The following is a 14,980-nucleotide window of genomic DNA, read 5'->3' as shown; positions in this document are numbered from 1 at the left end:
GCGATCCCCATCTCCTCTCAGTCCAGTTCCATAAATTCAAGAGGATCAGGGCAGAGGGAAGAGAGCATAATCTAAACCTTTACCTTTGAAGTTCACAGAAAATCTCCACACAAGTACACTTCCTTGTGCTGTCTTTATTCCTCCCGTAATCCCTGACAGTGTAGATTCTTCCACATACTTTCAACCTAGAGAAAGCCTAGAGAAAGTTGACTGTGAAAAGTCAGAACAGCTTTGGAAATTAACAGTGCTCCAAAGATGCAGGGGTGTCAAAATGGCTGTGGCCATCCATACACAGTGTCTCCAGACACCTTTTCAAAAGTATCCCAAAATGTTGATCAATTCTGCAAGAACTCTTGCAAGTTAGATTTTTGTGAAGAGACCTTCTTCATCCCTGCATTGGCCTCCTTTCCACTTCTCACCATGCACACTTCCCCCTTCCTTCAATCCGGAAGAAGCCAGAAGGAATTCTTCCACAGGAGATTTTAAAGGGTTTACTTCCCACAAATTCTTCACTTGTAGCATTCCCCCACCCCCTCCATGGCAGACCCTGATCTGACCCAATATCATTCACTGTTCCTTCTGCAGGCTGTAATCTCCAGCTCTCCCAGGGGAGCAAAACCAGCAGCCAAATATCTACTGACAGCTTTGCATGTGTAAATCCATAGCAACTTCATTGAAATCACTAGAATTAGTTTGGCTTGACACCAGTAAGAAGAAGAACTGGATTTGACTTATTAGCACAATAAGGCAGAAATTAGTTAGATTACACTAAGGATTTCTTTGATAAAAAACATTTAGTTTTCATTTAACCAGTGCAAAGGTAACAGCACAATTCCCTTAAGGAATGTTCAGAAATAGTGGCCTATATACAAAGAAGGAAAACCCTTAAAGAGGAGTATGCTGTCAGGGAGAGTGATACTGATGCCCAGGAGAGCTGTATATAATTAGCTGTCATCATTTACATGGTTAGTTTCTTCACCACATACAAAATATACATAATTACAGTTCACTTACAAAGGATTCATTTGCTGTGTTACATATCTTATGAATTTTTATGCCACGCAATTCAGCTACCATTAAGTTAAAATCTAGGCCAAAATTTCTAGAAAACTTTCAAGCAACAATCTGTTGTAGATTGCAGGAGAATCAGCTATGACTGCTTGGTATTATAGTTGCTAATCCTTCTAAAACTCAGTGTTTAGTTATTTGCAACCACATCAAATATTGAGATTGTTACTCATTTGACTTAGTTACAAACAACTAAAATTTGACACTTCTGATGCATGTTAAAAGCTCAGAAAAGGCTTCAGAAAACCTTAGCCAAATAATTCAGCTATTTCAATTCCTATTAATAAGGAAAAATATACTTTATATCTTGGAAATTATTACAAATCATGCCACTGAGAAACTGTACCTGACCTGGAATTTTAAGGCCAGTCTTGTCAGGAATGGAAATGCACCCACCTTTAAGAGAGCTATGAACTTCAGACAAATCTTGGTTCTTCTCTAATCTGCAGAGACTCTAGCAGGTAAATTGTCTGAGGACCAGAGCACAATAAAAACGTTCTCAGGAATCAGATTTGGGGAAAAACAGTAAGAGAACATTTCCAGGTGTTACAACAGACCCAAATATTTCTGAGTCTGACCATGCCTTTGCTGCTAACAAATTAATGTGATGTTCACTGGCCACTTGAAATTTTCATTTCCCCTCTTTTTATGGATTTGGAGTTGCTAACAACTTACTATGAGTAGGAGGCAGTTTGATTTTAAAAATATAAAGCAGCAAAGGAAGCAGCTGAATTAATTTCTATCTGTAACCTCTGAGGAAGGGGAAGTATAATATTTTTATAAATAATATTAATCAAGGTCCTTGACGGTAGGGAGAAAACACCTCCTTGTTGGCCTATCTATCTCTACACTAATGAATATGATATCTAGACAAAATTCTGTAAAATAAGACTGACTCTAGAATGACTGACTAGAAATCAAAACCTCATTGTTAGTATGGCATAAAAGGCTGGCTTAGTAGAAGTATTCCCTGTTGGCTCAAATTCATTCCACACAGTACTTTAGAGGGCTAATATTGTCTTATCAGAAGTTATACTGACTATATATACCCTGTTACCTCACTGTCAGCACAAGAATAATTGTGCTTTATGGTTATTAGTGTTCTTTCTTCCTGTGTTTTTCAAATTCTTGAGCTACAAGACTCTCTCTTTCCTCAAAATTAGATTATTAGAGAAGTTGATCTTAAATGAAGGTTGAGAAGGACCCAATACTACAGTAGCCCTCTGAGAAGAGGAAAAGATAAAACCTGGGCAAAAGGTATGAGAAAATAGAAGTAGGAGCACGTTTTTACCATGTCTAGTGTAAACTTAATGCAAATTTATGAAATACATACATATGCATATATTTGCAGACAAAGTACTTTACGGAGCTTGATCTGGAGTCCTTTAAAAATGGCTGCTTAGAAACAGCAGTCAAGAAGCCAGGAACAATGAACACCGTGGATCTTTCTGAAAAAAATGTTTCCCAGTAATTTCCAGACAAAGGGATAGGAAATAATGCGAAACACACCAACCATCTCTGGAAATAATGTTTAGGCTCAGCTTATGGTGGGTAAATGCCTCCAGGAAATGACTGAAGTTTCCAACATGTGTATGATGCAAAGGAAATGGTCTAGAATATGCAATTGGAGCTTCTTTTAAAGGAATTAACAAATATAAAACCCTCTGTGTACTCATGAAGAAGAATAAGACTGCAGACTGCTTGTTTGCCCCAGAATTTGACACTGGCCTGAGGGCAATATTCGAATTCCACCCACTGTCATTTCTATGCTCAATGTCCTTCAAATTTCTCAAATCTCTTTCAGCTTTGCCCTACATGGCAGCTGTCAGTGCACAGTCTGTAGATGTTTGTATGTGAACTACAATATTACTGTTTGTACATAGTATTACTAATTAATATAGATAGATGATTTTTTAAATCCTGCTTGTATGTCCATTGGATTGGCATTTGGATGCTGGTAACTGTGGTCTATTGACAGCACTTGAGCAACATTGCTTTAACGAAGCCGGCTTTCTGCATCCTGGTTTGCTAAGCACCCTTGGCACGTCTGGAAGCAGGACTCTGCCTTGGGAAAGACAGGAATATAGAGGAACTGGAACTGTGAGTTAACTATTTTAAAATCACAGTTAAATATTGGATTCTTTTCTGAGATTTGTAACATGTTTGGAAGGTTTGACTACAGGTGCCTAGGTTGCTACTACATTTCCCTGTGTGGTCGAACACTGAAGCTTTAGCAGAGCTCCAACTTCTTCAAGCAAATGTTGTGAGAAACTAACAGCTGCTCAAAAAATGTGACTTGCATGGCACTTTAATAATGCATTTAAATTGCTGAGGGACATAGTTGTGAAGACTTGCAGGTACCACACCTTCCCACACACCGCGTGCAGGACTGCATTTAAACATTTGCGAAGTCTAAGCAGATGCTGTTACCAAGACAAATGACTTTTTAATCAGTCATAATTTTGCACTAAGTGCTGTATAAGTGCCCTTTGTTTCACTACTTAAACTGTCAATGGCTAACAATGGAAGTCACAGACTAGTGCCTGACATTAAAAGCAATGAAAAAAAATCAATAAAATTTTTAATTAAAGCTGCCAAACGACTTGAGCTTTTAAGAAAGGAATTCTCCTTATCAGTACAGCTTGCCTTCGAGCCCTTCCTGGGACTTCAGAAGTTAACACACAGGCAAATTATGGTATTTGCAACATGCTCCTAGAAACAAGAAGGGAGCATGAGAAGAATTAAGGGAAAATATTTTCTATTTGATTGGTGTTTGTAGAGTAGGGATAAAGTACATGATGCCTGTGGAAACGCTAAAGCATGCTTTTTATTAGACCTTTGAAAATATGGAATAATATATAAAGAGATACCCCTGACAGTAAAAGTTGCAGTATAGATTTTTCTGTACAGACTTGTGAAAAACCAGCTTGAAAACACTTCCTATTGCTGTCGTTATTATTGGAGTATTTGTGTTATTGACTGCCTCAAGCAACTTGTCTTTGTTTAGTCTCTTTGTACCCCTGAGTGCTCAGGTTTTTTTCTCGTTGTGTTTTTCTAATACCTTCTGTTTCTCTGTCATCTCCAAATGTTTCTGAAGAAGCAGATGTATTTTTCACTCATGGTGATAAAATCTTTACTGGTGTACCTTTAATGGCAATAACCTACAACTGTAGAACTGAACTCTAATTTCTCAGAAGTGGAATTTGACAGGAATAAATATAAGGTTTGGGACAAACAGATGTTCTTTCTGGGTACTTGCTGGATGAATAAAACTTCTAAGTGAACATACTTATTTTGAAATTCGGGAAAAAATTTTGGACCAGGTAAAATTGTATTGAAAGGCATAGAATATGAGGCAAAAGGGTACTTGATTACTATAGTATATGTTCACTTATGTTACTGAATTATCAAGCAATTTTGTAGCATATGTGAACTTGGCATGACCTATGAAAACTTGTATTCCTTTCACATTCTAGAGAAAGTTATAGTCTCAGTAAATAGAAATCATAAAGAGCACGATCTCTTTATTCATGTAAACAGCACTTTTAAGTTTCTATAGATTTAGATTGTGATCCTTTTATTTGGAAACTGAAGACTGTTGAAATATGAACCACAAAATGGAGTATTAAAAATTCTATATTTCTAGGACAAATGGCTAGATGTTTTTGAATTTGACATTTGATTAAATATTGGAGCAATCATAAGAATAGAATTCAGGACTTCTGTAACACTTTCACCAAGTGTATGGCAGTATGAGTAAGCTGATTCTGTGAGCATTACGTGGCTAATAGTGCTTTTACTTCCTTACAAGATGTTTTCATAAACAATACTTAGTTTCTAACATAAGCAGTATATCCACTTTATATTTCTGATCTAATCACCTGTGTCTCAACTTTCTTTTCCCCTTTTATTTGCCTTTCTGGGATACATAGAGGGTAGACTTTTTGTCACAGCAGTAGCATTTAACAAGAAGCATTTCTTTTTCTTGCTTAAATTGCAGAACTTCCATCAGGAGTAATGAAGAAGAAAATGGCAGTGGAAGTAAAAGCAGCACCAACCGTGCATAAGATATATGCACAATGCTAGCAAATGAAAAAATACCATAGAAGTAATGCTTTGGGATTTGACAGTGCATCCAACATTCTTGGCTACAACCAGCATGGCCTACCTGCCCTGACTGAGCTCCAGGGACTTCTTACTCCGCTTTCATCCAAGTCAGTCTTTCAAATTTGCTCTCTGATCAAGATTCAGATGTCTGGACTTCTTTAAAGGGAAGCTAGAGATATGGAACAGAAGTTGCTGAAGATAATTTCCCCTGTTCTCTGCTTACAACAGCAGCAATCCACAGTGACCAGTCCCTCAGTGCCGCTCAGGAGCATGTTAAAGTGTTTCACTGAGGACATGGCATTTCTTGTGCCAAGAGGTCCTATCCAGCCCACTTTCCACAACTGCCAGGCAAGGTATGATATGAGATGGGGTTGTTTCCTTCAGTCTCAGGACTGAAGCAATTATGTCAGACCTTGAATGTGTGGACTGAAGTAACTGAGGGCAGCCAGTTAATCTGCCTTTGTGGTCACTGTGTCCTGTCAGAACTGGTACAGAAAGACTGCTCCTGGAGGATGTTGAATTGGACTAGGCTGTTTCTGTTTTATATGGCAAGTGGCACACATTCCCTTGTGTTCCTTTCTCATGTTATCCCTGCTGAAGCAGAGTACTTGGCTGAGCTGTTGCTTCCAAACCAAAAGGTGTCCAGAAAGAAGTGCCTATGGAAAAGGTAATGGTGACTGAAGCAGGTAGGACATGTGTGGCACTTAGAGCATCATCTTCCCCTTGGCTCTTTGGGTGTCCACTTGCTTACACTTGAACAAGCTGCCTAGTTTCCATCATGTCTCTGTGCATTGGAATCCAGACCAGCCTTGCAAACACCAAAAGCTCCATAAGCAAAGTTCAAGGAAAAAAATTACTGCCCTTCGAAAATGTGCCTGGTATCTACCGTGGGTCTGTGTCCTCCAACAGCGTGCTTTTCCCATTCCTTTCTCAGACAACGAGCAGCAGCTTTTCTGGGGAGTTTTTGCCTTTTGATCTCCTCTCTGATCTAATGCAATTGTCCACTGGCAGAAGCGCTGCGAGGTGCAGAATAAAGTAATGAAGCTAATCTGATTTCCAACCCCCAACCCCAGTATCTACATGCCCTTATTATATTAGATTCCTAATGAGATTCTCTGTCTGCACTCCAGAAACCAGGCTGGAAATGTATGTATATGTGGGGAGGGGGGGATGCTGTGGAAGGTTGCCTCCATTTACATCCCATCTTTAATGGATAAAATCTGCCCGTCCTTGAGTTGCAAGGAATCTGCCTCCCAAGATTTCTTGAGGGAGAAGCTTCTAAAATTGCCAAGAAAAAGATTTATATATTTAACACTGATATGTCTTTGGTATGGCAACAAATGTAAGCACAGGAGAAATGCAGGGAGGAATCTTCTTGTGAAGGTCTTGTGCACCTGCCTGATAAAGCCAGAAGTTTTCCTGAAGTGAGTGGAGAGTGAGTTGGAGGGATACATCTGAGCTGAAATTGCCAGAAAGAACTGAATAAACTCTGGAAGAACTCTGAACAAACTAGTCTTGTGTTGTTGAGCAACAAACACAGTTACTTCCTTGTGAGTAAAGAGCCTGTACACTTTTATAGGTCCCATGAAATGCAGTCATGCAAGTCAGCCAATCCATACTTAATCCTCACTAAAAAACAGTTATCTTTCTCAGCTGTACAGAGCCATTCCCAAGCAGTTTTTAATAAAGAAGGTGGGAGCTGCTGCATGCTGCAGAGCTGGCCAGTAATGGGACTATCCCAGGCTAAAATTCATGCACCAGAATCATGTTTCTCCAGTTTGGTCATAAATAAGCCTCTCCTGCTATGCTGGATTTGATGCATCTCAGAAAACAAACAGTATTGCTCAGAGAGTGTAGGGTGATCATTGAAGATTTTTACTTTCCTTAGAGGCCAAGTTGTAATTTCAGCTATGTCACTGAAATGTACCTGCCGTAATGCAGTAACAGAATAACCATCACCTAACAGAAAAAAAACTCTGGCCCCCCCTCAGTTCAGTGAAAAGCCCTGCCAGCAGGGCCTGAATCCAGCCTCATGCTTGACGGGCCCAAACCTGGTCACTTCAAAACTGAATTTGCCACTTTGTCCTGAGGCAGGAATTTTTTGTTAAAAAAACCCCTCATGACTACTGGGTGTTTCTGGATAAAATGCCTTTAAAAGTAGTTTAACAGCTTCATCTGGTTCCTTCATGGACAAAGGTCCATATCACAGAAGCACTATACATAATTCACCACAAGAGAGCCCCAGAACTAAGCAAGAAAGCTAAATTACCTGTCACTTCCAGAAGAAGTGCTCCCTTTGGGTCAAGGTTGAAATCACTGGTAAACTGATGTGAAGAAGATCACATTGGTCTCTGTATGGATTCCTTCCCTGTGTCAGGACTGCAGAGAAATAAGGGAAGCAGAATGAATGCCAGCTAAAATTTCCAAGTTATTCTCAATTCTTATTCACAAACCAGTGAGCCTGTCCCTGATCAAAGTTTGAGGGATAAAGCAGCATTGATTCTTCCACTAAAGCAAAACAACACATCTGGCAGAGCACGTATTCTGCTCACAGGGGCGTCCTGTCAGAGGTGCGATGCACAGTGGCTTTGTCTGAATACAAAAAACACCTCATTATTACCCGGGATGGGAAATGCTGCTAGTTACAGGGAGTGAGTATGACTTCAGGAGTACAGTTCATGAGAAGTAGATGCCATCTGGCTGTCATTAAGTGGCTGATTGTGGCTTTCTGTGATTGACTGGTGATTGATTGACAGGTGGTAGAGAGGAAAGGGATATAGTGTGTCAGCCAGACCCGCCAACCTTTTGTTTCAGTCCTGTAATTTTTGTGGTGTGTGTAGCTATCAGGGGGGCAATTTTTCTTTCAGTCCTACTCACATTGCAGCCTCCATGTCAAGTAGACCTGAAGTCTGCAGAGAGAAACAGGAGAGTGGGGAGAGTATTCCACCAAACACTTAGACTCCTGCAAACCTTCGCAGTTGAATTCTACGAGAAAGGTGCAATTTAAAGAAGATATTTTGTCCTATCTTCCCTTTCCCACATGCTCACATTTCCAAAGGCTGCAAGGAATGAATTTATGCTCTGTCACATTAAGTTTATAACAACTTTAAACATTTTAACCGTTTATTAACACCTTTTCTATATGTTAATTGAAGTACTGAAGCTTAACTGATAGGACATAGAAAAATAAAGTCAAATTAACCTCTCAATGGTCCATAAGAAAATATTTGGGACTGAAGTATTTGTTTTTCCCTAAAAATTAAAGTGACTTAGGCCTATGTTGTTCTGAGCAAGGTTTGCTCCCCATCCTCCTGTTCTTCTCAGGTTTAAATACGCATAGAGTAAACTGCTTTTGGGAGTGCAAGCACATGGCAAAGGCTTTTTTCCAGAGCTGGATCTCATAGAGCTGCATCATGAACATTCCATGTGCAGTCTCTAAGAGGAGTGTGCGCCATGGGAGTGGGTGGGAGCTGCTCTGCCTTTCCACAGCACTTAAATGGGCTATCACAGCAAAGCTTCAAATTGCTCAGGTTTGTGGGATCTCTGCTAGAGACTGAGCTTGCAGTCTCTTTAAGTCACTAAGCAGTGCCATCCTAAGGCTCGAAAGCATCCCATTGAGGTGGTGGTTGCAGTAGGGGCTGCTCTAAGCTGGGAGGGTGGAGCAGTTTCTCAGGAAGACTCCAAGGTCAGTAAATGAGCGAGTAGAGTAAGAAACAGGAACACAGCTCAAGATGGTCAATAGTATCTAGCAGACTGTTCCTCAATTTCCAGAGATTAGCAATATGTCTTTTCCTCGGCAGGGGGCTAAATTTTGCCTCAGTGAAGGTTTTGGGAATGGGGCAGTCCATGCTTGCAAAGGGATTTGTCTATGCCCAAGTTAGGCCTTATCCAGTCTGCTTAATTATGGTTTTCACTTTAGTCTGATGTGTTTCCTCGGGCAAAATCTTCTTTGCTTTCTGCACTGGGACTGCTGCTTCCAAATAAAGAACTAAAATAACTTGTAAAATCTCAACAAAGATATTGGACCAGCTGCACTTCCTCATATTTATATACAGACATTTTACTGAAATCCAGGTTTCTTATACAGCTGAAAGAACTTTCAGATGAGACATCATTTTTTTAAGCAAGTTTCTAAATATGCTTAGTAATTTTGAGAGAAATTGAACTAAAGAAATAACTTCCTCTGATCTGATTATCTGGAGTAGAAAAATAATGTAATATCACTTAGGCTGGAATAGATTTTCATCTAAATCTCATTTCTTGTAGAAATATGTGAAACAAAATAATAATTAAATATACGGTGCTTTTCAGGTGCTTTTCAGGTGCAAAAACATCTATAATACAATGTATATCTTTATATATTTCGTAAGCAATTGCCTACATACATGGAACATAAATAAATCCACACAAACAAGTTTTAATAGTTCCCATGGTAACTATATAATGTATATGAATCACCGAAGTAGATAAAAAAATGAATTCATATTTAGAAGCCTTGATTCCTAAATACCTATTACTTTAGTAATGCAACTAAATAGGATGAAATTTTTCACAGGAAAGGCAAACATAAGGTCCTTATTTGATTAAGACTGAGTTAAAACATCGCTGTTTTGGGGTGGGTTTTTTGCACTTGTTATGCTTGTGTGCTGATAAGAGAGAGAAGCTCTAGAACGCAGTGCAATTCTTGCTATCCAAAAAACAAGCTTGCATTCCAGTACATCCCAGCAAAGAGTGTGCTCTTACAAGTAGGAAAAATGAACTAGCTAGGATTTTGCAAGTTCACGCACACAACTCAGTATTTTATTCTGGGAGTCGACAAGACTACTGCTGCTTTAAGGAAAGATGGTCTCCAAACGGTTTATGAAGTGATAGATCATATATAAATAGGTTGTTTGCTCTCAGTACAGATGCCATCATTACTAACTACTTTCAGGCTCTTTGAGAGCTAAATAATTTCGTAATGCATCATTGAGCATTTAGTTGCTTCGATAGCAGATGGTTTCAGGGGTCCATCTGCTCACAGCAATGTTTTCAACAAGCCCCCTTCACCTTCACCAAAAGGTTCAGAAACATTAGAATATTCATTCCTCACCACAGGTGCCTTTCCCAGAGCCTCCCCATACACAGGCATAGTGGGTCGCTCACTTGGAAAGACAGAGGTGGTTACTGAAATATGTGACTTAATCTATTGTGTGTAGATTACTTCTGTCAGCAAATGGAGACAGCAACAATATGGGGAAATATGCAGCATCAGGTTACCTGGAACACAGCTTTCGTTTGTCAGGAGTAGGCTTTTAATAGGCTTGCATCTAAATATAAGGAGTTGAATAAATTTTAATAGTATTAATAATTTTAACTGTGCACACACAGTTAACTGTAACTGCGTGTTCACAGAGTTATGAATACGATTAAATTATATTCAACTCTTTACATTTAGATGCACTCACAGTTAAAGAAATCAGTGCACAGCATAAATATCCAGGTACTAGCTGCTGAAGACAGAAATCTGATGTAGTGGAATACAAATATGTGAAGTATGTATTGCCTTGTAGTGCTTACAAGTGTAATAGCATGGGAATAAGTTATAGTAATCTTTTTTGTAAATTGCCTGTCTTGTATTAACTCTTATACAAGAAACGCAGTGAAGAAACTCATGATTGAACTGTTAGCTCTTTGTTGCAGGGCTCCCAGATTTAGGCAGAGGAAATAAACCTATCTGATCTGTTGATTAATAGGAGACGCATTTCTCTAACATCTGTTTTACAGTGGTTTTCTCAAGCCAGACAAGAGGGCTCTCTGACAAGAAGAGCACTTCACACAGGCTGGTCTGTTGAACACCACTGGGACAAAGGAATTAGAAGAGCCTTTGTATCTGAATTACTGCCTCTGTAATTCCCAGGAGAGCTATCTAGAATTGCTTGATTTTATCCTCTCCAAAGGCATATATTCCTACATAGATTTCCAATTTCATAATGTGTTTAGAAATAGAAATGAATCCTGAATTACCTGAAAATAGATTTGAGCATTGAGCATCCTCCTAAGATGGGGTTTATGCAAGAGTCTATTAATGACCTCTAAGTAAGAAATAACACTCCACAGCTATGTGGTGTACACTGGGATAGGGAATGGTTCAACTTCTGCAGTTATATCAGGTTGCTAATTTTTTTTGCATAGAAATTGGGGTACAAATATACAGTAGACACTCAGATATTCCCTGCCTCAAAAGCATATATAGTACATTACGTACACAAAGAACCTAGCACAGCATTGTGCTCCACTTCATCAGTACCTTGAACCTGTTTTGATAGCTGCTCAGGAGCTCCTTCATGTGCATAAACCTAAAGAAATTGTCATTTCAAAGCAACATGATAGGTTCGACACACCAAAGCAAAGAGTGAGGGTTAAACTGCTGTTGGTGTGTCTGCCAACTGCAGTTCCAAAGCTTCTGAAAATGTACATTGCTAGGTTATCGCTTACTTGACCACCGAAGAGCTGTTTCATGATTTTGTTTTGGCCCATGGCACAGACTCCTAACCCTGGATATGTGGAAGTAATTACAAGCAAAGCACCTAAGCTGAAAACTTCAGTTGTCTTTTAGCCTGACTAACTTCATTCTATGACGACGAGTTGAACAGACACTCCCATCAGTATTTAAGACACCCATTGCCTTCTGAGCATTAGCAGCAGACCCCTAGAAAAATCTAAACAAAGGCAAGTCAGCTGTGTCTCCTTGGTTGAACACAGACCCTGAGTTCACTCTCCTGAAAGATTACCTCTGAATTTTGCAAGCAGTAGGATCATCTTGTTGGCCTCATGCAGGTCAGCCCCCAGAGAGGCTTTTCTCTCCTCCACTTTTAAGTCAGTGAAGCAGGATAACAGGCCTTTTAAAATTTATTGTCAGTGGGTTCCAGACAAATCTAGGATGGGTTTTTCTTTCTTTCCCACCAAAACTTGCTTATTTACATAGAAAACTGTCATATTTACTGGACAGGAAACAGAAGGGCTCAGTCTGGAGGTTAGGGAGTTCAGTGAAGGGGATGGGCTTCTGCAGCAACCTGGGAAAGAGAAGTGAACTGTGGTCTCCTTCTAATCACATGACCACTGGATAACAATATATCATCTCTACCTTTCCAGTTCTGTCAGTGGCCCATGTGGTTCTTTGACTCATCTTAGTTCCTTCCATCCCTGATGCTAAAACTCTGCTGAGTGAACTGTGCCAACAACAGGTATTAATTTCACCAGGTATTTAATCCAGAGTTAGGATGCAGAGTTGGGTAAAATGAGAATTGAGGGGGGATTGCTTGTTTTGGTTAGCTGGAAAATAAAGCTTTTGTCTCCCTATGACCATGTATCTGACAAAAGGACCTATATTAAATGCATGCAGATACATCAGTCATCGAAATACCAGTTGAATCTCAAATGCATTTTGAGATATAAATGCTTTTTTTCTGCATAAATATACAGTTGCTTTTTTCTTATTTTTACCTTGTACTATAAATCACAGCTGTAAACAGCACTTTTAATAAAATATCTGTCATGTAAAATTATTTTATGAAAGGAGAGGATTTATTTGCACTGTGGTTGGGACTTAACATGTCAATAAAAAAATTACTTTTCCTTAACTACAGCTAATGGAATGCATGTGCCAGAGTAGGTGTCACACCCCAACAACGGGAAATTGCGCATAGATATTGGTAAAAATAAAAGTTACAAACACTGAAAAAGCATTCAAATTGAAAAATTAATGCTTTAAAAATATAAAAGATCTTTCTGTAGTGCTTAGTAGCAAAAGTACTGTACACACTACATGCATATACATCCACAAAAAATTAAAAGCAAATATTAATGTGTTCAAAAAGAACATCAATGAGAAAGTCAGTTTCATTCTCGGAAGTAAGGGATTGGATTTATACTGTGGCTGTCATTCCCATCTATACTGTCTACTTTGTTTTGTTATAGCATCACATTATTGCTTTAGATGGCTGTGTGAGGTTGTGATGCTGCAATCTTTCTCCAGTGAGTAGCATCACTGACATTTTATGGGACTGCTCATTTCATGAGACTGCTCTTTTTTGCAGCTGCAGAACCTCAGGCTTGATAGCAGATGATTATTTTTTGTCAGTTATCACATGCTCATCACAACAGGATTTCATGCTACGGTGGAGAAAAATTTGACAGTTACCAAATAATTAGCTCTAACTTCTCTAAGCCCGTTAAAAGTAAGAGGGTCAGAAGACCATGATCTGTTCAAATATTTGCCTTTTACACCCTTAAAAGATCATGTCAAAAATCTGTTACAAAAGTGCTCAAAGTGCTTTCTCTAAACAATGAGGAGTTGTCAGCTCTCTCAAGTTCTCATGTGCTTGGTCTGGTGCACTGTCCAAGAAAACTTGAAAGTCCCTGAGAAAAGCAAAGCCTACAGACACGTGGTTACACCTTCGTCTCTTATCTGTCACTGCATCTTACTTACCAACTATTCTAAATTCAAATTTCATTCTCTGTTCTGGAATCCTTGAGGTGCCTTACATGTATGTTGCCTAAATGACGTAGTCCTAACAAAAACCTAGTATAACTGGTGTGGATTTTTTGACTCTGCAAGCCCAGAGGAACCACTCTCTTCCCTCCTCTGCAGTCTCTTCCAGGATTAAGCCTCTCTCAGACCCTGACTCCTCAATGCAAAATGTCACTAGTCTCATCCTATTGATACCTTTCAAGCAGTAATCATGAACATCAACCACAGCAGGAGAAAAAGGGATTAAAGCTCAATAGTGTGATAAATCTGGTCTAAATATTACAGGGAACAATTTAGAGGCAGAAACTTTAGTCTAAATATGTAAAAGTGAAGTGGTGGAAATCATGTAATAGGTCTTGTAAAAACATTCTGGGGAAAATATTTTTATGTTTGGTATTGTGATGGCAAAAGGATGAATTTGATAGCTTTTATAGGTCTTGAGTATCTCTTCATTTCTGTATGTTGAACTTACTGATTTATAATTCCATCACACTTGACTGAGTTTCTGCTAGATGGTTCACCAGATCCAACTTGCTTTGGGAAGGGGCTTGGAAACTTGGAGCGTGAATATGGAAGGGGTCTAAAAGAGAAAAGGTATCAATATTTGAACCTGGTATTTCACTAGAATTAGGAATAATTTACATTGAGGATCAGGTCAGATCATATTGGTTAGTATCGGCTTTATGAAAAACTTTCATGCAACATAGGATGAAATGGTACCAAGAATACCCACACTACTGTATTTTCTGACTTTTACCAGTAATTTTCCTCTGGGCTGGAATTTTATAACACCACTGGAACAATCTGACTGCTTTTATATCAGGAGAGATTTTTTTCCTCTCTCCAGAGAAGGAACGATCACCAAAGCATTGATGTGATTCTTGATCCTGTTCTGCAAGCCCAGCTGTGCTAAGTACTCCTAAATTTTTATTTTGTCTTGCAGTGCAGAACACGGGGCTAAGAGGGACATGGAAACCACAACTAAAAAAAAAATCAACTAAGATTTTTCAATTTTGACCCAAAATTGACATGGCCTATAGTTCAGATGTTAACACAACCCCTAATCACCCCCATGTTAATATGGTGTCAGATTTATATGGTTTTATGAGGATAGCTAGTGAATCTTAATACCCATTCAAAACATGGGACAGCAAGTGCTATATTTCTCATTCTCTTTTAATTGCATTTCTCATTTTAAGGCTGAAACAAATGAATTGCAATTTAAAATACAATCATTAAAGGAAAAATTTTCTAGTGTTTATAAAGACACTGCAGCTACTGAGCGGCTAACCC

The sequence above is a fragment of the Corvus moneduloides genome, chromosome 3, assembly GCF_009650955.1.
Source record: "Corvus moneduloides isolate bCorMon1 chromosome 3, bCorMon1.pri, whole genome shotgun sequence".
NCBI lineage: Eukaryota > Metazoa > Chordata > Aves > Passeriformes > Corvidae > Corvus > Corvus moneduloides.
The sequence above is the reverse complement of the archived record's forward strand: the minus strand, read 5'-3'. Positions refer to the sequence as shown.